Source organism: Cervus elaphus, chromosome 5 (assembly GCF_910594005.1).
Source record: "Cervus elaphus chromosome 5, mCerEla1.1, whole genome shotgun sequence".
NCBI lineage: Eukaryota > Metazoa > Chordata > Mammalia > Artiodactyla > Cervidae > Cervus > Cervus elaphus.
In genome coordinates, this window is record NC_057819.1 from 92,324,940 (window position 1) to 92,351,443 (window position 26,504).

Sequence of the window (26,504 nt, forward strand, 5' to 3'; positions counted from 1 at the left end):
CAGGCATCCCTGTCCTTCACCATCTCCCGGAGCTTGCTCAAACTCATGTCCATTGAGTTGGTGATGCCATCCAATGATCTCATCCTCTGTCGTCCCTTTCTCCTTCTGCCTTCAATTTTTCCCAGCACTGGGGTCTTTTCCAATGAGTCAGTTCGTTGCATCAGGTGACCAAAGTATTGGAACTTCAGCTTCAGCATCAGTTCTTCCAATGAATATTCAGGACTGATTTCCTTGAGGATTGACTGCTTTGATTTCCTTGCTGTCCAAGGGACTCTTAAGAGTCTTCTCCAACACCACAGTTCAAAAGCATCAATTCTTCGGGGCTCAGCCCTCTTTACGGTCCTACTCTCACATCCATACATGACTACTGGAAAAACCATAGCTTTGACTAGACGGACCTTTGTCAGCAAAGTAATGTCTCTGCTTTTCAATACACTGTCTAGGTTGTCATAGTTTTTCTTCAAAGGAGCAAATATTTTAATTTCATGGCTGCAGTCACCATGTGCAGTGATTTTGTATCCCCCTAAATTGTATGTTAAAGTCCTAATCCTCAGAGTGTGACTTTATTTGGAGATTGGGTCTTTACAAAGGTAATCAAGTTAAAATCATCCAAAATGACTGGTGTCTTCATAAAAAAAGAGAAAGCTGGAGACCTATGCACCCAAGGCGAATGCCATGTGAAAATGAAGGCAGAGATTGGGATGGTACTTCTACAAGCTAAGAACACCAAAAATTGCCAGTAAACAATACAGATTCTCCTTCAAAACCCTTGAAAAAGCCAATCCTTGACCTAGGACCTCTGGCCTTCAGAAATATGAGATAATACATTTTTGTTGCTTAAGGCACCCAGTTTGTGGTACTTTGTACGGCAGCCCTACTGAACAGATAGCGTAATATACTTAAATTCTTAAAGCCAATGAGAAGCAGAGCTAGGTTTTAATCCAGGTCTGACCAATTCAAAGATCCCAGTTTTCTTCACTATGACTGTCACAGTTCCTCTCTATAGAAAACCCTGGGCTGATCTATAACCTAGGCTTAATGGTGATCATATATTTTAAGCTGAAGGACCTAAGTTGTGTGGGAAAGATGTCAGTTTGAGTTCGAGGTGCATGAGGATATCCAAGTGTGCAGTGAATAGTTGGATATATGAAAATTTAAAGTTCAGGGAAATAGTCAGGGTCAAGAGAGATGATGGAAGCCATTAATATATAGATAAAAACTGAAACCTTGAGTGTGAATGAAATGAACAAGGAAGAACACACTGAGTAAGAACCAGTGGGCTGGTTATGGAACACTGCTGCAGCAGAGACTTCTACCCATCTCCATTCTTTCCTTCTCCCATACACAGCAATAGAAATTTTAGCTGAGCACGTGGCCTCCCCAAATAAAGACTACATTTCCCAGGCTCCTTTGCATCAGGGTGTGCCCATATTCTGGCTAATGTGATGCCAGATGTCAGCTTCCTGAAAACATTCCTAAGAGACAGTTTATGCCCTTTTTACTTTTTGTCAACATCTTTCCCCTGTCCTGCTCCCTGGAACTTGGATGCTGCCTTGAATCACAAAGATAAGGATCAATCCCAGGGAATTGTAGGTCAGTAATTGAAAGAGGACTTCCTGAAATAGAGATGCTGTACCAGCTCTGGACTGCAAATATTTGGACATTTATATGAGAGTTAGTTAAATTGATATTTTGTTCAAGTCAGTGTTGTTTTTTCTAGTTATTCACTGCTATTCCAAATCCCAACTAACATACTTGGTGAACACTGGCGTTGAGGTGGTACAGGAAGATGAAAGTGAGATTTTAAAAAAATAACAATATAATGGACATCTAGCACTCTACTTGCTCATAGGAGCATAATTCTTCTCGAAATAATTCTTCTAACTGGGTGCTTCCATTAGAAACTGCCATCTTTTTATAAACCCTGCCTTCCTGACTACAGTGATTAATCTACTGCAGTGATTAGTCTAGGGGTGGGTGTTTGAGTCAAGGTAAGTAAAGCAGAGGCCCTCCTTGAGATTTTTACCTTGAGGTCTAAGAAAGCGATTATCAGACTCTCTAAGACTTTTGAACCCAGGAGCCGTTGATGGCCATGTCTCTTATCACATGCAGAGAACTGGTCTAAAAGAATGAAACCACTATGGAAGAAGGAGAAGCAGTGAAGGGCCTGGAGAGTCCTGCCACCATGGTCCCTGGTTCAGTTACTCCTGAGTTCCAACCATACTTCCTTTCAAAAGAAAGTTGGGCTTCTGTCACCTGTGAGCTAAAGGATCCTGAGCAATACAGTCAAGGAGCTAGGAGGAGAATCAAGAAAGCTTACCGTCACAGAAGAGAATGTTAATCAACAGTGTCAAGGGCAATCAGTTATAGATCAAAACCAGTCTGATGGATTTGTCAATTAAGGTGGTCACCATCTTGAGAGCAATTTAGTAGAGCTGAACTAGAACCCCAATGAGTTTCAATGAGTTCAAGAGTGAACAGAAAGTTAAGAAGAGGCAGGGGGTAAACAGACCTCTTCTGGGGAACTGGAAGGGCAAAGAAAGGAGAAACTTTGAAGAGTGGTTACAGCAGAACTTGGGTTAGGGAGAGTTTTGTTAAAAAGCAAAAATGTTGTTTTAAAAATAGACTTTCATTAATTTAATTGAAGATATTTCTTCCACCCTAATATATACGTTAATGGCTTCTAAATGCAGGGGAAATAAGATTGGAAAAGAAAAATGGAGACTGCTCTGGTGGTCCAGTGTTTAAGACCAGGCGCTTCCCCTGCAGGGGGCATGGGTTCCATCCTGCTCAGGGAACTAAGATCCAACATTTACACACAAATAAGGCAAAAATCTTCACCATATTTATAGGCTGAGCAGCAGAAGCGGTTGGAGACATGGGAAATGGGAGGGGTGTAAAAACTGATCAAAGTGTTAGTTGCTCAGTTGTGTCTGAGTCTTTGGGACCCCATGAACTATAGCCCGCCAGGCTTCTCTATCCATGAAATTCTCCAGGCAAAAATACTGGAGTGTGTTTCCATTCCCTTCTCCAGGGGATCTTCCTGACCCAGGGATCAAACCCAGGCCTCCCAAATTCCAGGCAGATTCTCTACAGTCTGAGCCACCAAGGAAGCCCCCCAAAATTGATAAAGCTATGACCCAAATTGGAGTGGGAGGGGATGGAATTGAGAACAAAGGGTGGGCACTGAACTGGAGGAAAGATTTTCCTAAGGAAAGGAGGAAAGAATGGGCTGCAGTGGGCAAAGCTGTAGTCTCTTACCTTTGAAAGCCTCAGTTTTCTAATGAAGAAAGACAGACTCACAAGGTGAGATAGAAGAGGGCAAGAGTAAGAAGACATCTTGAGGCAAGTAAAGAAACATTCTTCTTTGACCAATGAAGGGAATTGACCAATGAGGGAGAGGAGGCTGCTCTGGGGCAGCCCTGATGCTTGAGCTAGACCTAGGGGCCAAGAAGGGCCCTTCTGGGCCACTCTACAATTTTCTCCAACAATGGTCCTCTATCTTGGTCAATCTATGAGGGAAGCAACAGTCACACTATCTCAAGTTTTCCAGACAGATGAAGAGCAAGGACTGGAGAACAGAGGTGCTGGGGAGAGGGTGTTCTGATGCTGTAATACAAGGCTCATGCTAGGTAATGGAAAGAAGGAGAAGCTGAATGCCTGGCATCAGGAGAAGGGCACAGATGCAGGGCGGGGAGTGGGAACATGGAGGCTTACAAAACACAGAAGCATCTCTGGGTAAGGAAAAATAATCCATGGACTCTAAATTTTAAAACGGGACTTTGCTGTTTTTAAGACCTGCCTTACAGAGAGGGAGGAATAGAGTCCCTGCCAGCCAGGGCCTGGGAACAATTGTACCAGCTTCTTTTATCATTTTATTTACTTATTCTTGGCTGTGCTGGGTCTTCATTGCTGCGTAGGCTTTCTCTTGTTGCTAGTTGTGGTGCTTGGGCTTCTCTGCAGCAGCTTCTCTTATTTTGGAGCACAGACTCTAAAGTACGTGGGCTTAGTAGTTGCAGCTCCCGGGCTCTAGAGCACAGACTCAGCAGCTGCAGCACACAAGCTTAGTTGCTCCATGGTATGTAGGATCTTCCCGGATCAGGGATCGAACCCATGTCTCCTGCATTGGCAGGCAGATTCTTTACCACTGAGCCACCAGGAAAACCCTTGTAGCAGCTTCTTAACATGCATATTTACATATAGGCTCTCTGATGCACCTACGTATACCCAAGACACAGCCTTACACACACGCGTGCTTCCAGAATTTCTTTGTGGTTCACAGGGGAGAGAGGTCAAATGCTGGCAAAGAAAAAAAAAAAAAAAAAACCCTCCAAAAGATAAAATGATAATTTGCACTTGCAAATAGGTCAAATATATATTTGAAAACAAAGGGAATCAGAGTAGTCCAAAGAAGCCAGGGGAGTATGAGGTTGAAATTCTGTAAAGTGTTAGTGAAAGTCACTCAGTCGTATCCGACTCTTTGCGACCCCATGGACTATATAGTCCATGAAATGCTCCAGGTCAGAATACTAGAGTGGGTAGCCTTTCCCTTCTCCAGGGGATCTTCCCAACCCAGGGATTGAACCCAGTCTCCTGCATCGCAGGCAGATTCTTTACCAGCTGAGCCACAAGGGAAGCCCAAGAATACTGGAGTGGGTAGCCTATCCCTTCTCCGGCAGATCTTTCTGACCCAGGAATTGAACTGGGTTCTCCTGCATTGCAGGCAGATTCTTTACCAACTGAGCTATCAGGGAAGTGTTCATGATAGTAGATTAGTGGAACAAAACATTAAATATCATTTCTGTTGATTTAGCTTCTTGTTTTAACTGAATATGTGACACTAACTTCTGATTTTGAGGAGGTTAGTTTCCTTACCACCTTCCATCATTCTGCATAAACAAGTTTGGTTTTCAGAGAATGACTCCTGGAGGAGATTGGGCTATAAAATTTGGTCTCCCTTCTCCCAGTGACTACAATGCAGATGAAGGCAAACACAAAGTCCTTCAGTTAGGTGCAGAGTAATGCAAACCCCACAGCCCCAGCTCAGGGATGCAAAGAGAGGAAGAGTCTTGCACAGACAAGGACTGATAGCAACCCAGTTCTATCAGTCTGAGCATTGACTAAGTAAAGAACTAAATTCTTGGGACTTCCCTGGTGGTTCAGTGGCTAAGACTCTGAGCTCCCAATGCAGGGGGCCTCGATTCGATCCCTGGTTAGAGAACTGGATCCTGCATGCCCCACTAGGGGTTCGCATGTCACAACTGAAGATCCCTCATGCTACAATAAAGACCCGGCACAGACAAATAAATAATTAAAAAAGAAAAACACTAAATGCTTGATTTTAATAATAAAGATCCAGAGGGTAGAGGCAGGCTGGGCCTGAGCTAGCAAGAACCCAGGCTGAGGATCCTGGCTGACCAGGAATCCCCCTTGCAGCCATTTCAAGCCAAGAGGACCACTCTTCCTTAGGGATCGGGGAACCACTGCAAGAACCACTGTGAGGCTTGATCATTTATAGCTTCTAAATATGTATCACACTCTGGGCTTCCCTGGTGCCTCAGTGGTAAAGAATCCACCTGCCAATGCAGAAGACGCAGGCTAGATCCCTGGGTTGGGAAGATCCCCTGGAGAAGGAAATGGCAACCCACTCCAGTATCCTTGCCTGGGAAATCCCAGGACAGAGGAGCCTGGCGGGCTACAGTCCATGGGGTCGCAAAGAGTCAGACTAGACTGAAGCGCCTGAGCACACATGTATCACACTCTACGTCTAGGTCTCATTTCAGAGTGTGGGCTCACTTGCCCTGAAAAATCCTCTTGTCACTTTCAAAAAAGTCCCAGCTTAGAGAAACCCCAAAATTGGCAGCCAAACCCAAGACAGAAACCCAATTTAAACTGGCTTATAAATAAAGGGATTTTAGCTCATGTATTCAACAGGTATTTATTGAGAGCCTACTATGTGTGAGGCAACTAAAAGTTTGGAGGTAACTCTAGCACCTTTGGGCACAGCCTGATCCAGCAGCTTAAACATTTTTACTGAGGACTTGATCTGTCTCTTTGTTTCTCTGCTCTGCCTTCCACACACTCATTCTTAAACTCCACATGGTTGTTCTATTCTCACTTCCCCTTATCCAGCAGCTCATCCTCCTCACCTTCCACTATCACCGAGAAGCTATCTCCCCGATAGCTCCCTCAGAATCCCCATGACCCCCTCTCTGTGGCCATGTGCCTGTCGCTGACCAGTCAGGGTGGCTGGGGATGAGATGTGCTGATTAGTCTAAACAAATGAAGGCCCACCCCCTGGAACTGTAGATGGGGCCACACCCACCCCAACTACCTGGTGGAGAAGCGAATTTAGGAAGAGAATAAGGGATAGACAGCCTACTCCAGGGTTCTTGGGCTTCTCTGGTGGCTCAGATGGGAGGGAATCTGCCTACAATGTGGGAGACCTGGGTTCAGTCCCTGGGTTGGGAAGGTCCCCTGGAGGAGGGCATGGCAACCCACTCCTGTATTTTTGCCTGGAGAATCCCTATGGACAGAGAAGCCTGGCAGGTTATAGGCCATGGGGTCGCAAAGAGTCGGACACGACGGAGCAACTTAGGACAGCACAGCAATGAGATGCTGTTGGTAGAGGAAGGTGAATGGATGTTAGACAAGCAGGCGACAGATAGTCATGACTACATCCTCTCATTGTTCCAGCTACTCAGAAACTCTACAGAATGGTTAAGAGCACAGACTGGAGTTCCACTACCTGGGTGAGAATCCAAGTACCATGATTATGAACTGATTGATCTTGAGACCATTACTTAACCTCACTGTGCCTCAGTTTCCTGTAAAGTGAAGACAATGATAGCACCTGCCTCGTAGGATTGGGATGAGGATTAACTGAGTTCGTGTTCATAAAGCAGTTAGAACAAAGCTTAGCACTTAGCAAGCATTTGTTAAAATAAATGTGTTCAGAACTAGTGGGGGATTATGCACAGAGCAGAGAGCAAATAAATGCTTGTGGATGGGATGGAATGAGTGACAAAGCCGGGAGCAAGTCCTAAAACTGTCTAGACTTTCCTGCCCAGCCACTCTATTTCTCAGGGCTGGAACTCTCTCTGGAGTTCCATTGTTTTGAGGCTGTTTTCCGAGGAAGCTGGCAGCTGGATGGAGATAAGTCCCCCTTTCCCCCACCACCATGATTAAGATGGCACTGCCCTAGAAGACATCAGTAGAGCAATACCCTTTCTTACAAACTGACAAGAATTCCGTAGTCTGGATCCTGGGGGCTCATCAAGGCACTTCTAGAATAAATGATCTACCTGTGTCACGATCATCTGTATGACGATTTAGGGCTGGTTTATCTTCAGCCTGTGACTTTTCACGCTTCTCAAGCTGTTCAAAAACGAACTGTAATCAAGCTGATCTATAGATAGACAGTTCCTGTTTCTGAGCATGCTGAATGATGATGGGTGTGTTTATGTATTTGCATAAAGCTGATGGAGGTAGAGGGCTAGGGTGTTTGGTTTTATTTATCCCAGAGTTGGAGCCAGAGAAGGAAAGGTGAAAATAAGAGAGCTGAAAATCAGGACGCATCTTAGCTTTTCCAAATGGAAAGAGAGTAAATACAAGATGAAGTTTATCAATGCTTGGTCTATAAGGAAAGAGTGAGCTGGTTTAAAAAAGAAACTGGCCAACAGGTGAAGGACAGGTGAAGGGGTGTGTGATCTGCCTTTCCTGTCTGCCTCCTCCCTGCCCTTTTCCTGTATACACACTAAAAGAAGATGTACTTGGCTCTGTATTCTATATACAGGGATATTTAGATATGCAAATGAGCGCAGCTTGTTAATGCGCCAAGGGTGATTACACTGCGGGGAGCCGCCAGCCCTGGCTGAACAATAGGTGAAGGGACCAGGTGTCTGGGGCGGGGTGGGGGGAAGGGAGGTTGGATTATTTTAAGCCCCCTCCCTGCCCTGGCCTCGGTGCCTGACTGCTAAATGAAAATGTTGGGGTAAGTTCTTCCCTCAGTTCCTTCTGGGTCCCAGACTCTAAATCTAATGAGTTGGGACTTCCCTGGTGGTCCAGTGGTTAAGACTGCACGCTTCCAATACATGGGGCGGGGGTGGGGGGGGGTGCCAGTTCCACCCCTGGTGGGGGCTGGGGAACAGAGATTCCACATGCCACAGGGCATGGCCAAAAGATAAAAAAAAGAAAAGAAAAAGTTTAATAAAAAACAAATAAGATAAGAAGTAGACCAGCTAAAACCTGGGTCTCATCAGGTAGGTGCCCCCGAGGCTACTGAAATTGGCAGGGGCATGCGGCCAGGGTGGGTAGAGAGGCAGTCAGTGAATCATGTGGCTTCTTCAGGTGGGAAGGACCACCTAGCAAGTACAACGTAATTTGGGAGGAAGAGTGGGACCCTGAGGAATGGGCAGGTCACTTCGTGCCTGTTTGGGCAGCATTTGGTTGAAAGGTGCTGATTGGGAAATTTACGGTCTTTTCAGAGGTCAAGGCAATGTTTTGCAGTGGGAAGCAGGAAGGAAGAGACTGTGCTTTGGATTTCTAGCAAGAGATGCTCTATATTATTAAAAAAAAAAAAAAGGGTAGACTTTGGGCACTTCCCTGGTGGTCCAGTGGTTAAGACTCCCTGCTCCCAGTATAGTAGCCTGGGTTTGATCCTTAGTCAGGGAACTAAATCCCATATACCATTATTTAAATGTCTCATACAATGTAACGAAGATTGACAATCCTGTTTGCGGCAACTAGGACCCAGCCGCGTCCAACTCTTTGTGACCCCATGGACTATAGCTCACCAGACTCCTCCGTCCATGGGATTTTCCAAGCAAGAATACTGGAGTGGGTTGCCATTTCCTTCTCAGGGGGATCTTCCCAACCCAGGGATCGAACTCGGGTCTCCCGCATTTCAGGCAGACTCTTTACTGTCTGAGCCACCAGGGGATTGCACAACTAGGACCCAGTGCAGCCAAATAAATAATATTTAAAAAGAATAATAATAATAGGCCTTCCCTGGTGGTCCAGTATTTGCCTGGATTTTAAGAATTTGCCCGCCAATGCAGGGGACATGGGTTCAATCCCTGCTTCAGGAAGATCCCACATGTGATGTGGCAACTAAGCCTGTTCACCACAACCACTGAGCCCATGCCTAGGGCATATGCTTCACAACAAGAGAAGCCGCTGCAATGAGAAACATTTACATCACAACAAAGAGTAAGCCCCACTCATCAGCTAGAAAAACCCCAAGTTGAACAATGAAGACCAGTACAGCTGATAAATAAATAAAATTTGTAAAAAATAGTAACCTTAAAAAATACATTAATAAATACATTTTTTAAAGTCTGTGAACTTTAAGGTCTGTGAACTTTGTACAGACCTGGGTTTGTTGAGCCAGATTCAACCGGACCTGTTTTATACATGAACCCTAGATAAGTAGGTGCACGGCTAACCTCTCCCTACTGATAAGATACAGGACTTGGCCTGTCATATATTACAGCACTGACAGCCACTTGAGGGTAACCTAGCTTAGGAGGCAATTACAGAAGAATTCTAGTTTGATCGGGCAGTTGCTCCAGACTGAACATCCTGGGTCAGGAGGATTGGTCCAAGCCCAGTCAGCTTGAACAGGTTCTGTAATGCATTTTTTTAAAACCTTTATTTAGTTAGTTATTTTTGGCTATGCTGGGTCTTCGTTGCTACTTGTAGGCTTTCTCTAGCTGCAAAGAGCAGGGTCTACTCTCCAGTTGCAGTACAGCGGCTTCTCATTGCGGTGGCTTTTCTTGTTGCAGAGCACAGGCTCTAGGCAAATGGGCCTCAGTAGCAGCACAGGGGCTCTTTAGCTGTGGCTCATGCAGGCTTCACTACTTGTGGCACATGGACTTAACTGCTCTGCAATATGTGGAATCGTCCTAGATCAGGGATCAGACCCGTGTCCCCTGCATTGGCAGGTGTATTCTTCTCCACTGTGCCACCAGAGAAGCCCTGTAATGAACTTTCTGAACTGTTGTTCTGTGAGCAATAAATAGGACACTGTCATTTCCTGTCAGCTTCCCAGTATTGGTGAAACCCAAATAAAGAAGCATGGGCTTTACTCCCAAAGTGAGATGTCTCTGCTTGAACTTTTATAGATTCCCACAGAAGCCTTGAAGCTGTCTGAAAACAGCCTGAGCCTTTGCTAAGACCTTTCAAATCCCTTATATCTGCTGTGTGCCTGGATTGCTCCAGGATGAGGACATGTCCCCAACCTTCTATTAAGGACATTCAACTTTGCACCATGTCACTAACAGCATCGCTCAACCCTGTCTATAAATATGGATGCTGTGCTAACAAGAAGTACTGCTAGTTTAACGACAGTGAAGTACAGGCTTGTATGCTGCTCACACACACAGAGAACAGTATTGAAAAATGGGAAAGATGGTTAGAGTTTAGTAAATGGTAATCTGCTTCTTGCTACTGTGTGTGTCGGGGGTTGGAGAAGGCTAAAATAGAGTGGGGCCCTTCCAGAAAGTGAAATGGAGAGAGTTGGTCTGCCATGACCACTTTATTTTAATTCTAATATTGTCCGGGATTGAAATTAGTTCTCATTTATCTATGGATCCTCTTCCCTGAAAATACCCCCTGTGAAAGGTGAATGGGGGAAACAATTAGATCATAAATATTTATCACTGGGACCAAATTTTAACGAGAGTCACAGAACAAAAAGGCCAGGGATCCAGAAACAAAGTGAAACTGAAAATTAAAACAATGATCCACAACATTCAAGAGAAATACAATCATCATATTTGCTTGAATGAGTATCTGAATTATCTGAATAATTGTTCCCACCGTCTTTTTGGTCTGGTAGTAAAGACTTGGCTAATAGATCCAGTAGTAAAGACTGGAAGTGGTGAGGATGCAGAAAGAAAGGACAGGAAGTCTGGTTCGGCCTGAATCCCCCTCAGCCTCCCAGAGGCTGACTCAGTCAGGAGCTGGAGACATTTTGGAACTGGTGGTCAGAAATCAGGCAAAGCTTCAAAGTTGCAAAGTACAACAAACCAGAAATGCAGCCTGAAGGGAACTAGGAAAGTTGTATGTGTAAAGCCAGGAAGCTGGAAGAGCAGGAAAAACAGAATTAAGAGATGTATGTGCGTGTACATAAGTAAATGGGTAAAACAATTGCCTACACCAAGGGTTCCCAAACATGACTGCACTTGACATTCACCTTTGAAGAGCTTCTAAATTTGGACTCTTGGGCCCCACAATAGACCAGGAGAAGTGGGGTTTCCTGGAGCAGCGGCAGCCTGCTGGGGTGCACACGGTAGGAATGATGTAACTCTCCGGGCCCTGGAAGTCTCTCCTTTACAAGGCAGCAACTTTACTTAGAAGAAAAGCTGTGACTAACCTAGACAGCATATTAAAAAGCAGAGACATTACTTTGCCAACAAATGCCAGTCTAGTCAAAGCTATGGTTTTTCCAGTAGTCATGTATGGATGTGAGAGTTGGAACAAAGAGAAAGCTGAGTGCAGAAGAATTGATGCTTTTGAACTGTGGTGTTGGAGAAGACTCTTGAGAGTCCCTTGGACTGCAAGGAGATCCAACCAGTCCATCCTAAAGGAAATCAGTCCTGAATATTCATTGAAGGACTGATGCTGAAGCTGAAACTCCAATACTTTGGCCTCCTGATGCAATGAACTGACTCATTGAAAAAGACCCTGATGCTGGAAAAAATTGAAGGCAGAAGGATAAGGGGATGACAGAGGATGAGATGGTTGGATGGCATCACCAACTTGATGCACATGAGTTTGAGCAGGCTCCAGGAGTTGGTGAAGGACAGGGAAGCCTGGGGTGCTGCAGTCCATGGGGTCTCAAAGAGTTGGACACAACTGAGTGACTGAACTGAACTGAACTTTACTTAGATGCCTGAATGATCCATCGCTTGAGATTCATTTGTTGCCCATTTGTGTGTTCATTTGTCAAACAGATTTCCCTTGGCAGGCAACACAGTTGTTCCCAAGTTTGCTGTAGAAATTAGGAATAGCTAATTGTGGTGGATTTGAAATTTCATACATTATTTGATACTCTTCCCTTCCAGAGGTGGAACTCAACTCCCTTCCCCTTGAGTATGGGTTGGACTTAGTGACTCACTTCTTTTCTAAGATTTTTTTTTTTTTAATGTGGACCATTTTTAAAAATCTTTATTGAATTTGCTGCAATATTGTTTCTGTTTTATGTTGTTGGTTTTTTTAACAGCTGAGGAGAAGAGTCCAGGAAGTTTGATTTGTCCAAGGTCCCACATGGGCTAGGCTAGAGCCCAGACTCTGGGTCTCTAGATTCCAAATGTGACCACTTTGGTCCACAGGAGGGGACTGGTAGGAACACAGGGATACTAGGAAGTCTCCCTATTCATTGTTGAGAATCCTTCACTTTGAAATATAGATACTTGGGGTATGGGTGGGGGACATACCCCCCAGCAGAGATGTGGCATCAAGCTTACCACCCTCTGCCTTGCTCAGAATTGCAATAGACTTTTGATAGCAAATACTATCTCCCGTAAACTACAGCAGCAAAGTCTAACAAATATTTAAGTGACCCCTTCAGATCCTTAACGATGCTATAAATGCAATCCTGGTGTGATTTACAAAGCTATTAAAATACATGCTTCCCCTAAAATAAACACTGCTACCTCTCAGCATATGTTTGCTTGCATAATATAAGCACAAAGTTACCTAAATCAAAGATGAAAAAGGTGGGAATGAGGGCGTATACACAAATGACTTGGGTGTGTGCGTGCCTGGAGGACAACTAAGGAGAGGAGGTATTTTGGTCTTGAAGCCCAGGCCCTGCTCCTCATTTGCAGAAATGCCTCCATGACCCGATGCCTGGCTATGACACTCCGTCCATGAATTGCACCTTATGCACAGAAAAGCGCTTCTCAAAATGTTAGCCCCAACCTTTCCCCATGGTTCAGCTCACACGGAGATCCCCACTTGGGTTTTTACCATTTCTCATGTCAGAGTGATGTCTGCAAGGCCCTGGATGACAGGAGGCTTTGGAGCAGGGGAAGGCATGATCAGATCTGTTAGTCACACCTCTGAGGTATGAACTTTGGGGGCGAGATGGGAAGAAGTATGAACCCAGGGCCTGAATTTAATTCATCTTCAAATCACAGCCCTTTGATCTGCTACATCTGTTCATTATGTGAGAGAGAACATTTGAGAAGACATCCAACAGGTTTGAGACAATGCCCAGGGGTCATAAGACTCAATGAAAGAACAATGGGAAAGAGTTGCACATGTCCATCTTATTCTCTGTGACATCCTTAGGGTCTACCTTGGGTGCCTGATACACAGAGTATGCTAGAAATAAGTGTAGAATGAGAGGAGACAGAGATGAAAGGAGGGAGGAAAAAAGAGGAAGAGAAATGGAATTTTGAATAATCTAAGCCACTAGATTACGAGTCTTACAAAATAGAACTCATATAAAGATACCTAGAAAGTGTCTGGCACAGATTAGGTCCTCCATTCCATAAATGTTCTAAGAAAGAGAGAAAGAGGAAGGAAGCAAGGAAAACAGGGAGTGAGGGAGGGAGGGAGGAAGCGTGAGAAAGAAGCAAAGAGGAAGGAAGGAAAGAAAGGGCAAAAGTCTGGTTGTTGCCCAGAGGATGAATGGCCCAGGAGCTTGGACGCATTGAGTATGGTACACAGGGACAGTGGGACGCTGCCTGAATCATTCTTTATGTCCCAGGTTTTCATCATTTACCATCTACACTAAGGGGATTAATTCCCTGGGAAATGAGGCCAGTAACACACCAGCTAGTCGACAACACAGATCACAGAAGCTAAAGTTGTAGTTCCTCCCCCATCGATAGCGCTTCAACAAAAAGAGGAAGAATGGAGCAACTGAAAACTTCCATTCAGAGTCAGTAACAATAAGTTACAAATGACTGAGGGCGTGCAGAGCAAGTGAGAGGAAGGCAGAAGGAAGATGGGAAACCATCCCACGCTCTTTATGCCAGAAGATTCAATCAAGGTGTGCACCATGAACTCACTTAGATTTTAGGCAGATGATTTAAAATTTCCAATTTAGAAAACAAAAGCTTTTCTAGAAAAAAAAAAAATGCCTTTGGGGGCTGTGCATGGCATGTCAGAATTGCCCTACCAGGGCTCGAACCCCTGTCCCCTCCATTGGAATCGCAGAGTCTTAACCACTGAACCAGGAATCTGCTTTTACCAAGCTCACTAGGGGCTGTGAGTGTGCAGGTGGCTGATGGAGAGGGGAATGGTTCAGCCTGTGGTTTTCTAGCCATTCCTGAGTATCCAGACCTCCTGCCTTCAGCATGGTTGGCCTCCTGGGTTCTTCTCAGAGCTTAGCCTTCAGTTTTCCTCCTCAGATACTTCTCTATGCTCAGGCCACCAACCTCCCTCAGACCATCTCCCCTGCTCCTCTGGGGATCTGGATCCCAGGGATTCTGACCACAGTGGCCTGCTAGGCCCAAAGTTCCTCAGGGTCAAGCCTCGCTCTGGCTAGTGTCCTCTCCAAGGGTATTCCCAAGGGTTAGCATCTTGGAGACTAGATCTCTAGAATCAAATGGAATTCTCACAATTTCTCTCTTGCTACCCAGTGACTGAGAGACCAACTCACAAAAGACTGATTAATAAATCAGCATGTTACTGTGTTTTGAAAATACCTACCATTCGTTGGGCCCCTCCTGAGTGCCAGGTACTGGATTAGGCCTTTCTTATAATATCTCCTCAGAGTAGAACTTATTAAACCCCATATTACAGATAAGGATGGAAACTGAAGCTTAGAGAGGAATTCACAGACTAATGAGTGTAGGAGACAGTCTTACTCTAAAATCCTCACTCTTTCCTCTACCCCACACTGCCACACAGTCCAAAGTTGAAGCTGGCCTTACCAGGAGGAGGACCAAGTACATTTGCATCCAGGATCCCTCTTCCTATTAGCAAGACCCCTGGGAACTGAGGGCTTCCGAGGTGGCTCAGTGGTAAAGAATCCACCTGCCAATGCAGGAGACACAAGAGACCTGAGTTCGATCTCTGGGTGGGGAAGACCGCCTGGAGTAGGAAGTGGCAACCCACTCCAGTATTCTTGCCTGGAAAATTCACTGGACAGAGAAGCCTGTCAGGCTATAGTCCATGGGGTCGAAAAAAGATACAATTTAGTAAATGCGCACACACGCACGCGCTTGGAAGTAAACTATAATTTGATGATCAGCACAGGACCCAAGTCAGGGGATGGTGATCTGGAGGCATTGTCCACAAAGCCATGGGCACACTAACCTTGACCCAGAACAGAACTCTGGTCTCTAGGGACCTGAATGTTGGCATCTCCCTTAACACAGCACACTCTCCCTTTGCAGAATGTTGGGTAAACCTCGGCAGATCTGTTTCGTCTCTGCTCCATGATCTGCACGGTCAGTGGGGAAAACAGGCTCTGGAATCCACCAACCCAGGTTCAAATCCAGCCTCCACTGTTCATTAGCCATGTGACCTCAGACACATCAATTCCGCTCCAGCTCCAGGGTTTTTCGGGTTTTCACCCGAAGTGAACGTATGTGAAACTCAGAGCCCCGAGCCCAGTGACGGCCGCTTCCCCTCCCCCTCCCACAGATGCAGCATTTCTCCAGGCGCTTTTCTCTAGTCACATTCCAGTCCTGAGGGCCGTCTCTGGTCATGTTTATAGGACTTGGGTAATTGTTAATCCTCCCTCCCCGCCCTCTGTCCCCTTTGCCCTTAATCCAAACAGGCATATGATCAGGTCCTGGCCCAGACACAGGGTAGATATAAAAAGGACATTGTATCTGAAACTGGGAGCCCAGAGTTACTTGGGGGTGGGGAGGGGGGTGGATTTCTAACTCCCACGGTTCACTAATCAGGCTCAGATAGTCACATGGGGACCCATGACCCCCACCCCACCCCCAACCCTGATGGCCTCCCAGCTCACCGCAGCCTGGACCAGCTTTGAGGCAAAGCGGCTTCCCCCTGCCTGGATCGCAGTCAGCGTCATGGCAACCTTGTTCTGTTCAAGAGTCATCTTCCTAACAAGTTAGGGAGGATGTAAATTCCTAAATCAAACCCTCTTTACTTCTAATGATGGGCATTGTTTCAGAGGACCTTATCCTTGGTTTATATTCACCAGACTGTGTTCCTTTAAGTTGTGAGGGCAGAACTAACGTCTATTGAGTTTTTACAACATGCCAAGTGAATTATTTCATCATATGTGTATCATGGCATATGCCCAATCATGCCTTAGAATGAGATCCAGTGTGAGAGGCTAATACAGTGTCAGAGGCCTAATATACGTGAATTGTTTCATTTCATCCTCATAACAATCTTGGGAGGTAGGTATGGTTTCTACCCCTAGTCCAAAGACAATAATTAGCATTTATAAAGCACTATAAGCAGGTGGCATTCCCCATGTTTTAAGTTCATGAGCTCATTGCAGATACTCCAGTCAACTCCTTTTACTGAGACTCAGAGAGGTGGAGCCAGTGGCCCAGGTCACACAGCCAGCTGCCGTTCATTTAAGGGGGTTCTGGCTTCCGAGGCTCCTGACCACTCTGCTACACTGCCTCCTGTTTTTCTCAAAGCAGGTTCCACACGTCATTTCAGCAGCCCACAGATACCATTACAAATCAATGGGGCGCGAGCCAGATGAGACCTGGCTCAGCCACACAGTTTCCCCGGGGCGCTGAAGGACAGACTACGCTGATTGATTTCCAGGCTGGGTCTTTAAATGTCAGCATGAGAGTGACCACCTCAGACCTTGGGTGCAGAAATAAAATGCAGAAGGAAAGGGCGCTCTTCTGTGTGCAATGAGAGGGAGCAGAAGAAAAGCAACGGCCCAGAGCAACCACCACCTGTGGGCTGGGTCGGCCTCTCGGAACTTGGAGAGGGGCCCCTGCAGGCAGTCGGGGCTGGGAGTGGGGTAGAGCTGTGCCCTTGCCCTTGAGTTGCTGGGAAGCCATTTATGGCCTGACACCCACCCAGGAAAGCTGGGTCTTAACCTGATTTAGCTCTTCTCTCTCTTGGTATCGATTGGTCACTGTTATGAGCTGCTCACTCAGACCAGCCTGGCCGCTTCAGCACTACTCCTCCTTACAAAGGCGTGGAGAAGAGCGAAGACAGCTTACCAGAATTCCCACCTCTCCAGAATTCACCCTAACCCCCTCCTGTCCCCCGGCTCTGCTGCATGGGCCTCTGGGCCCGCCCAGCTCAATCAGTCTAGGAGCTGAGGTGACAGATACACGTGACAGAGAAGGTCCTCCCTGCTCTCGGGCAGCTTCAAGGGGGAGACTGACAAGACAAGGGAGGAAACAGAAAGAGATCGAAGATGAATTTCAGATGAGATGTGTGAAGTAAAGGAAATAAGATGAGGTGATGTGAGAGGCTTCCCTGGTGGTCCAGTGGCTAAGACTCTGCGCTCTCAATGCAGGGGGCCCAGCTTTGATCCCCAGTCAGGGAACTGGATCCCACATGCTGCAACTAAAGATCTCACATGCCACAGTGAAGATCGAAAACCCCACATGCTGCAACTCAAACCCAATGCAGCCAAACAAAAAATAAATAAATAAATTATAAAAAGTGAAGTGATATGAGAGAGACTTGTGGGGAGGGAGAAAAGATGCGAGATGATAGTCCAGAAGGACTTCCTCTCCAAGGAAGCATTGTTTGAGCTGAATTCTGAGTGATGGGGAGAAGAGATGACTCTGAGATCTGAAGAAAGAGCTCTTAAGGCAGAGGGAACAGCAGAAGCAAAGGCCCTGCAGCAGGGGCAGACTTGACCTTTTGGACCACAAGAAGGCTAGTGCTGTGAGGGGCAGAAAGGTAGGTGGGGAGAGGAGAGAACAGGGTGAGATCAGATGGACCCTGGACCCCGTACTTTGTGCCCGTGGGAATGTGTGCTCTTCATCAGGTTCACCGCCAGGACTTCACATCCCTGGACCTCTTTCTCCCCTCCCCACTCATGTCCCCCAGTATGCCTTTAGTTGGCCCCTTGCCCTCACAGACTCATAAAAGATAACAGAGATAAGACTCTTGCCCAGCCATGCCTTAGAAGGAGGTCCGGTGTGGGAGGCTAAAGAAAGATCCTAGGGACTGGGAGACAAGAGGATCTTCCTGCTCTTCAGGGACTGCCTAAGCCCACCACCTGTCTCCTCCAGCCTCGGCTCGCACCACATGCCTGCTGCCCACTCACCATCCAAATCCGCCCCGAGCTTCTGTTCATCTTGGCCCAATGCTGGCAATGACCTTGCCCACATTCCACTTAGAGAAACCCCTCTTATTTGCCTAACATGAATGATTCAACTCTGGGGAGCCTCTCCAAACTCCCAGTAACGTTTAATTGCTGGGTTGGATTTTTTTTTTTTTTTTTTAATGTTCCTCTGGCCTTTGTTTGAAGATCTATTTGATCTTTCATGTCTTTTTGTCTGATAGTTTTCTAAATACCTGTCTCTTCCCTCATACCACAAAGTCTGTGGAGAGCGGAAATTTAAATGTTGCCTCTGCCGTGAAGCTTTTGGTAAGACACTTAGCCATGTCAGATCTCAGCTTCAAGTGCCACAAATCCTAAAACCAGGATTCAATATAAGAAGTATATTGGGGGACTTCCCTGGTGGTCCAGTGGTTAAGAATCCATCTGCCAATGCAGCGGATGTGGGTTCAGTCCCTGGTCAAGGAACTAAGATCCCACATGCCTTGGGGCAACTAAGCCCATGTGCTGCCTTTTTAGCCCATGACTACTTAGCCCATAGGACTACTGAGCCCGTATGCTCTAGAGCCCATGCTCCGCAACAAGAAAAGCCAGTGGATTGCAACAACAGCTTGCACGCCACAACGAAGACCCAGTGCAGGCAAAATAAAAATAAATAAATCAAAAATTTTAAAAAAAGAAGTGTATTGGGAGGCAATGCCAGGATATTTCAGGAGACAAATGGGGATGTGAGACAGGGAAAAGGAAGGTACTGCAAGTAGGGTCCATTATTATTAAGTAAGTCATAACACTGGGCACTGGACTTCAGAACTGATGGAAAACTCTGGGAGACATGTAGACTGTAGGTTCACCACTTGGCTAAACATTGCAATCACCTGGGAGCTTGAAAAAATACAGGTGCCTGAATCCTCCAACAGAGACATGAATTTAATAGGTCTGGGATGAGGCCTGGGCATCAAAAAATTTTTATGTCCCCTAGATGATCTAATATGCAGCAAAGTATGAGTTACTGATATAGAATACCCTCCAAGAGGTGAAAAAAACTGGGGTGTTTATCCACCAAGGTTTCATCCATCTTGGCTTGACAATGGTCCCTTGGCCATAAAAAAAGAGAAGGCTTAGGTCTCTTGAGCAGAAAAAACAAACAAACAAAAAACCTCCTAAACCAAACTCACAGATGTTTATAATCAGCAACCTTGGTTGTATGAAGGTGAAATTGAACAGTGTGTTGACAGTAAAAATTGTGTGAATTTTGGCAAGGATTAGTCAATGTAATTAAGTGCCTGGCACACAATAAGCACTTAATAAATGTTGTTATTATGATCTTTGCTGTGAGTTACTGGTGTATCCCCTTGGGACCCCGACAGGGACTCTCTGCAAAGTGGATGCCCAGGGAGCATCAGTGAGTCTCTTAATCTCCCCTCTAAGACAACAAGGCTGGAAACCTGAGTCAATGTGGCTGCTAAGACACATCACCCAATCCTGCGATCCCTGAGACTCTGAAACGGTGTCTCTCCCTAGACGATCCGATATTTTTAACCTCGGCAGCACACTGAATCACCTGAGGACTTCACGAGAAAATACGCACGCCTGGGTTCCTCCGCCAGGGATTTCTGATTTAATTGGTCTGGAGTGAGGCCTGGGCATTCTGGATTTGTAACAGCTCCCAGGGAGATTTTAACGTTGCAGACTTGGTGATTAACCGAAGGGTGGGGGGTCGGGTGGAGGGCTGGGGATGAGCAGGGATGGGAGTGTAGTTGCCTCATTTCCTCTTCTGTTCCAGTCCTGCTCTTTCCTCCTCTGTGTTCCCAGGGTTTCAAGAGAATCCTATGTCTAGGAAAGAGGCAGCCTTGGGGCCTGGGTGGGCATGAGCGCTGCTGCTTCCCACTTACAGGGCAGCTACTCACTGACACAGGTAGCTTCTCGTTCATTCTTCCGTGTGCCCTCCCCCGATCCAGCTTTCAGGACCCTTGAGCCCACACCAGCTCACCCCAAAAGCACACCCCAAGTGCCTCTCCACACATCAGGTTGCTAGGTCGGGGGGGTGGGGGTGGGGGTGGGCCCTAGGATGCCCCAGTCCTTACACTCCCTGCTCTCGAGAGAATAACCACCAACACCCACATGTTGGGATGTGTCCATACCAGGGCTGGGATGGAAGTCTGCATCCTTGCTGGGGCTGTCGAAGATCACTTCCTCCTGGGGTGGGAGGAGAGTGCTTAGTACAGGTTTTCTGGAGGAGCCTTACAGACATCCTCTGAGATAGGTAGGAGATCTATTAAAAAAACAAGGAATTTAAATCATCAGGAAGGAGGATAGGACAGTTTCAGATTCTTCAGGATGTTCCTTCCAGGCAGAATGCTGGGTCCTCTACAGGCATCATCAATAAAAGTAATAAGAGTGGGACATCCTGGAGGGCCAGTGTGGCCAAAAAAAACCAAAACATAAAAAAAACAGAAACAATATTGTAACAAATTCAATACTTTTTTTAAATGGTCCACATCAAAAATAAATAAATAAATAAAATAATAAACCTTAAAAAAAAAAGTAATAAAAGCTCACATGTATTGTGCACCAGAACTCTTCAAAGTGCTCATTTCATCCTCACAACACGCCTCTGAGCAGATCTTATTGTTCTCACCTTTCACAGATGAGGACACCGAAGCGTAGAGTGGGGCAGTGACTTATCCAAGGTCACACAGTGGTGGGGTCGGGATTGTAACCCAGGCAGTCTGGCGGCTGAGTCGCCTTTCCTTAACTATCACATCAAAGGCCTCCCATCACCCTCTTTCATTCTCACAAGCCAATGAATGAGGTATCGTTCTCCTGTCCTTAATCAAAGACTATAAAGATCAAGGAGACCACAGTCACATGCTGGGTAAAGAAGGTACGGATATAGGTCCAGTCCTGACCTGCCCAACCCAGAAACCCTGCCTGGTCTTTTGCCCCAGCCTGCTCCCAGGACCCAGCTCTCTTTCCACAGTCCCTCCCTTGTCTGGGCAGATCCTAGTTCTCTTAAGCATTTCCTCCCCACCGGAGAGCAGGCCCCTAAAATGGGATTTCCCTTGTGGTTCTAGGGGCTAAGACTCCGCATTACCAACGCAGGGGTCTGGGGTTGGATCCCTGGTCAAGGAAGTAAGATCCCACTTGGCGCAACTGAATTCACGTGCCACAACTAAAGAATCACGTTTGCCGCAACTCAGACCCAGTGCAGCCAAATAAGTAAACTAATTTAAAACAAAAAAGATCGTTCCCCTAAAAAAGACCCTGCCAGCTGCCTGTTTAGCTTTGCTGGGTCTTGGCCACAGCCAGGGCCTCCTTTCCCACAAGCGCCTGCGGGAACTCCCACGGTCATCAAGTTGGGCCCACTCAGCACAGAACTGACATCTCTAGCCCCGCAAGGATGGCGCCTATTGGCAGGCCCCGAGGGTGGCCTGATGTTCCTGCTGGGGTGTCTTGCCACATCCCCATTTCCAATCATATTTTTAACCAGGGCTGTGGGGGCACAGGGAAGGATGTGTTTTGCTAGCGTGAGCGCAGCCCAGCCCAGCCCGTCTCAGGCACCCACCAGCTCCCTGGTATCCACCCTGGCAGATAAAGCAGGACTCTGCCCTCTCTCCCCTCTCCCAGCCTCAGAGCCTTGTGGCCTCTTTGAGCAACTCCAGGAAGGCTGCACTCGGAGAAAACACTGTTACCAGTCTAAGGGCTTGTAATGAACCAAATTATCCTGAATTAATTGGATGTTGTTAGCCATGTGCCGCGTTGGGGAGGGGGCTGGGGAGCAGCAGCAGCAGCCAGCAAGCCTGGGGAAGGGAAAGGCGGGGGCCGGACAGCCCACAATACAAAATGCTCTCTGCACAGCTTGTGCGAGAGAAGAATCCCTTAGTGTCAGCTCTCGCCGAAATAGCCAAGGCACCCACTCTCGCCTCCTGATAGGACCTCTATTCTGAACCCAGACTCCCGGCCCCCGGCTTTGAACATTGGGACTCCAGGGCATGGGTCCACATTCCCAGGAGCCATCATACAGCCTGGATGATAAGAATGAGCCTGTACCAACCCTTACCCCCACCCCCAATCCCGAGCAGAGCTTCAGGGTCAAATTACAAAGGAATGCAGAGGCCACATCTCTTGGCTGTGCATCCCACTTCCTGCCTTGATGGGACTGATGAAGGAGGCATCGGCCAAGCTGGGAATTGCTTCTAATTAAGTATTTGCAGGAAACGGAAGGCGGAGGCTCTGAAGAGCACACGTGGTCTTCAGCTGGTGCACAACAGACGTGGTGCAGAGATCAGAGCACCTGCGAGAGGGACCTGAGCCCAGACGTCTTATCTTGGCTCTGCTCCCAACGGGCTGTGTGACCCTGGACAAGTTACTTCCCTCTCTGAGCCATGGTGTCTTCAACTGAGGGGTTGCTGCAATGAACAGTTAATCTCAATCCCTGGGTCTCAGCCACTGGGAGGAGGCAGGAGTCTTACAGGTTTTGCTAAGTTCGAGGAACCTTTGTGTGTACCCTGCACTGTCTGTTGGGGGACAGAATAGCTCTCATGCTCACATGTACTATTGTTTTTCAAATGAACATAGACTCAGTGGTTATTTATAAAATAAAAATGTGTTTTAAAACAGTCACTGAATTCATGGGAATTTGGTTCATTATTTTCTATATTTAATGATACTTTATGGGAGCTCCCTGGCAGTCCAGTGGTTAAGCCTCCACATTTCCACTGCAGGGGGCACAGGTTCAATTCCTGGTCGGAGAACTAGGATCCCGCATGCTTCATGGCTTGGGAAAAAAAAATCTTTTTTAAGATACTTTATCTTTTTGATTTTTTTATTGTGGTAAAATACAGAAACATATAATATGTTATAATATTTACAACATATACCATCTTAGCCATTTATAACTATCCAATTCAGTGGCAGTGAGTACATTCACACTGCTGTACAACCAACACCATCATCCATCTCCAGAACTTTTTCATTATCCCGAAATAAACTCTAGCCGTGAAACACTAAGTCCCCACTCTTCCTCCTCTTTCAGCCCCTGGTAACCCCCCGTTGTTATTTTCTTAATCAAAAAGACACTAAAAAGGCAACCGTTCTTCTTATTTGGGATCTGTGGAATACACAGATGTTGAGAAGGAATTCTACTTCCGGAAAAGGTGAGGAGCTCTTGACCTCCAGACACCAGCCCCCTGCCTGAGCTGACATTTACTGATTTTCTAATGTCAGGAAGGAAACATCAACTTGTTAATTTTTTCCCTAGATTGAAGACGGATTTACCTTTCAATTTTTTTTTTTCCTTTTCATGCAGGGTGGGAATATGGAGGTAGAATCTACAGAAAGAATTAGCAAAGATGTCAGAGAAGTGATTTCCTCTGCAGGGCGTGGAGGAGCCTTGCAGGGAGCAGGAAATATTCTCTATCTTGATCTGTGGGTGGTTTGCTGATGTGGATATATGTAAAAATTCACTGAGCTGCTCAGTTAAGATATACATGCTTTGCTGTATATATATTATATCTAGAATATATCCAAAATAGCATCATTTTAAAAAGGGAGTGATGGGTCATTTGTAGTGATGTGGATGGATCTGGAGTCTGCCATACAGAGTGAAGTCAGAAAGAAAAAAGCAAACATCATATATTAACACATATATATGAAATCTAGTAAAATGGTACCAACGAACCTATCTGCAGGGCAGAAATAGAGACACAGATGTAGAGAACGGATTTGTGGACACAGGTGGGGAAGGAGAGGATGGGACGAACTGAGAGAGAAGCAATGCCACATACACTACCGTGTGTGAAATAGACAGCTAGTGAGAAGCTGCTGAATAGCACAGGTTGCTCGGCTTGGTGCTCTGTGATGACCTAGAGGGATGGGAGGTGGGGGGGCCGGTGGGAGGGAAGCTCAGGAAGGAGGGAATACATGTGTACTTACAGCTGATTCACCGCACTGTACAGCAGGAACGAACACAACATTGTCAGGCAATTACACTCTAACCATAAAAGAACAGGGAGTGAGCCATCCATTCAAATAGGAATAAAATAACAACATCACAAGCAGAGAAGGGCGACAGACATCGCTCTCCTGCCAGGTAAGTATCTACCTTCCTTGAACAAGCGGGCCAGGATCTGCTCTATCCTGAAATAACATCAGGTAACAGATCATTTGTTTATTCATTTGTTAAAGAAAAATGGCCCTTTCTTTGAGCCAGGCCCCATGCAAGACCCTGGAGATACAGAACTCAGTGACCTCACGGATCCGCGTCAGCCGTGGCCATCTCCTTCGTCCACTTACAAAATGCACGGTCAAGTTCTGTTTTACTTCACCTAAATAGCTTCTGCCTCAATCTCAGCTTCTTCCCTCTTCTACTTTCTCAGCAGAGGTCATCTTAAAGACTCTCTGAGGGCGCCTTGTGAAGCTCTGGCCAGATGATCATTAGTAGGGAATAATCCTCTTTGTCAGGCAAAACAATCTCTGTTCCTTTACAGACCTATCCATCTTCAAACCCTCTAGTCAAAGCACTTTGGTTTAATACCAACAAGCTGTTTTTGCAACTTATCTGTTTATGTTTCTATGACATGGAACTTCTTGAAGACAGGCATTTGCTATATTCATCTTTGTGTCGATTCTATTTCTTAAGCACCAAATATGTGCATATAGTCCAGTGTCTGGCACATACTATGAGCTCATGAAGTTAACTGAATACATAAGTGAATTAAAAAAGGGATAGACAGATGGAAAAGCAAAAAGCCCAGAGTGGTCAGCTAAGGGTTGACAGGCTGAGGGTCACCCAGCGATGGCTGGATTGCAAATAACATTTGTCCCCAGAAGTCAGCACCCCCTCTTTCCTTGACAGGCTACAGCCACACCGTAAAACTTCCTGTCTATCCCTTTGAAGAGGTGGGTTTGATTTACACCAGCCATCAGGCAACAAAAATATGGCCTTCAAACTTTTACTGCCTTTTTATTATTCCCAGTGATACACAGAAACATCATCCAAAACATTAGCAATTACTTTGAAGGTACAGGTTCCAAAGACTTGGGGCTGAGGGGATTTTCTAATTTGATAAGTCAGGGTATTTCTGCCAGGCAGGCCCAGGGACATCAGCAGAACTGGAGCTGAGTCAAAAGCAGAATTGATCTTTCAAGCCTCGTTCTCATTTCCATCAGCACCCCACCAGACACCTTATGCTGCAGCCGGTTCCCATCCATGTATAATTTATACATTTGATTTCAGTAGATCCATCTCGGCTTCATTCACAGGCTTCTACTTTCCATGGAGAGTGATCATGTATATTTCCATAGACTGCATTTCTATTTCTGCCTGGAGAATTATTTTTTTAAAGAGTAACTCCAAACTCACTCTCATATTTATTTAGTCTTTGGAAGCAGGTGGAATGGTGTGGACTTGTGTGGTTATTTCTGTTTATGCAGGTGGGAGGCCTGTCCCAGGCCTATCGGCGAGGAGACCAACCTAATACCTCCCGATGCTGAGGAGTAGCTAGGAGAAGGCTGACACCACCTTATCTGGAGCCACAGTCATGCCCACTGAACTCTGACCCCAGTGTAGCTCTCCATCAGGCGAGTCCCCAGGGCCTTCCTCAAGTAGCTTCAGTAGCGTCCCCTGGAGGAAGACCAGCCCATCATCGGGAAAACATGAGATGCTCTTTCCTAAACCTAAGTCCTAATGTCAGGTTCTGTTGTTCCTCCTTTCCTCCTTTTCTGCTCCACAGCCCTGTGGGGAAATCTGATCCAATTCTGGGATCCCAGAGTTTCAAGAACTACCTTGGTAGTAACTAAACCCACCCACGCCCACCCTCCCACACCTGCTGATCTTACACTCAAAACCTCTTCTCGGTGCACCGGCAACTTCACCCCTGGGAGCCCAGCCACCAGCCTTCCTTCTGAACACCCTTCTTGGCTGGGCAGTGCTGCAGATTGTATCTCCAAGGTGACTGCCACCAGATCTCCCACCCCACATGTTCTTACAGCTTGACAGTTGATCATTCTCCTACTGAGAGACACGGTCTCTATTTCCTCCACTGGCATCTAGGCAGACTTCTGACTATGGCAGAAGTAACACTGTTGCCTCCCCCTGGTCCTCTTGGAACTCTCACTCTTGGAACCCAGCTGCCATGCTGTGAGGAAGCCCAGACCACATGGAGAGGCAACATTGTAGGTGCCTGGGTGACAGCACCCGCCGAGATCCTAGCCAACAGCCAGCATCAGTGCCAGTCAGGAGAGTGAGAAAGCCTTTGAAATGACTCCCGATCCCGCTACTATCTGACTGTAGTTG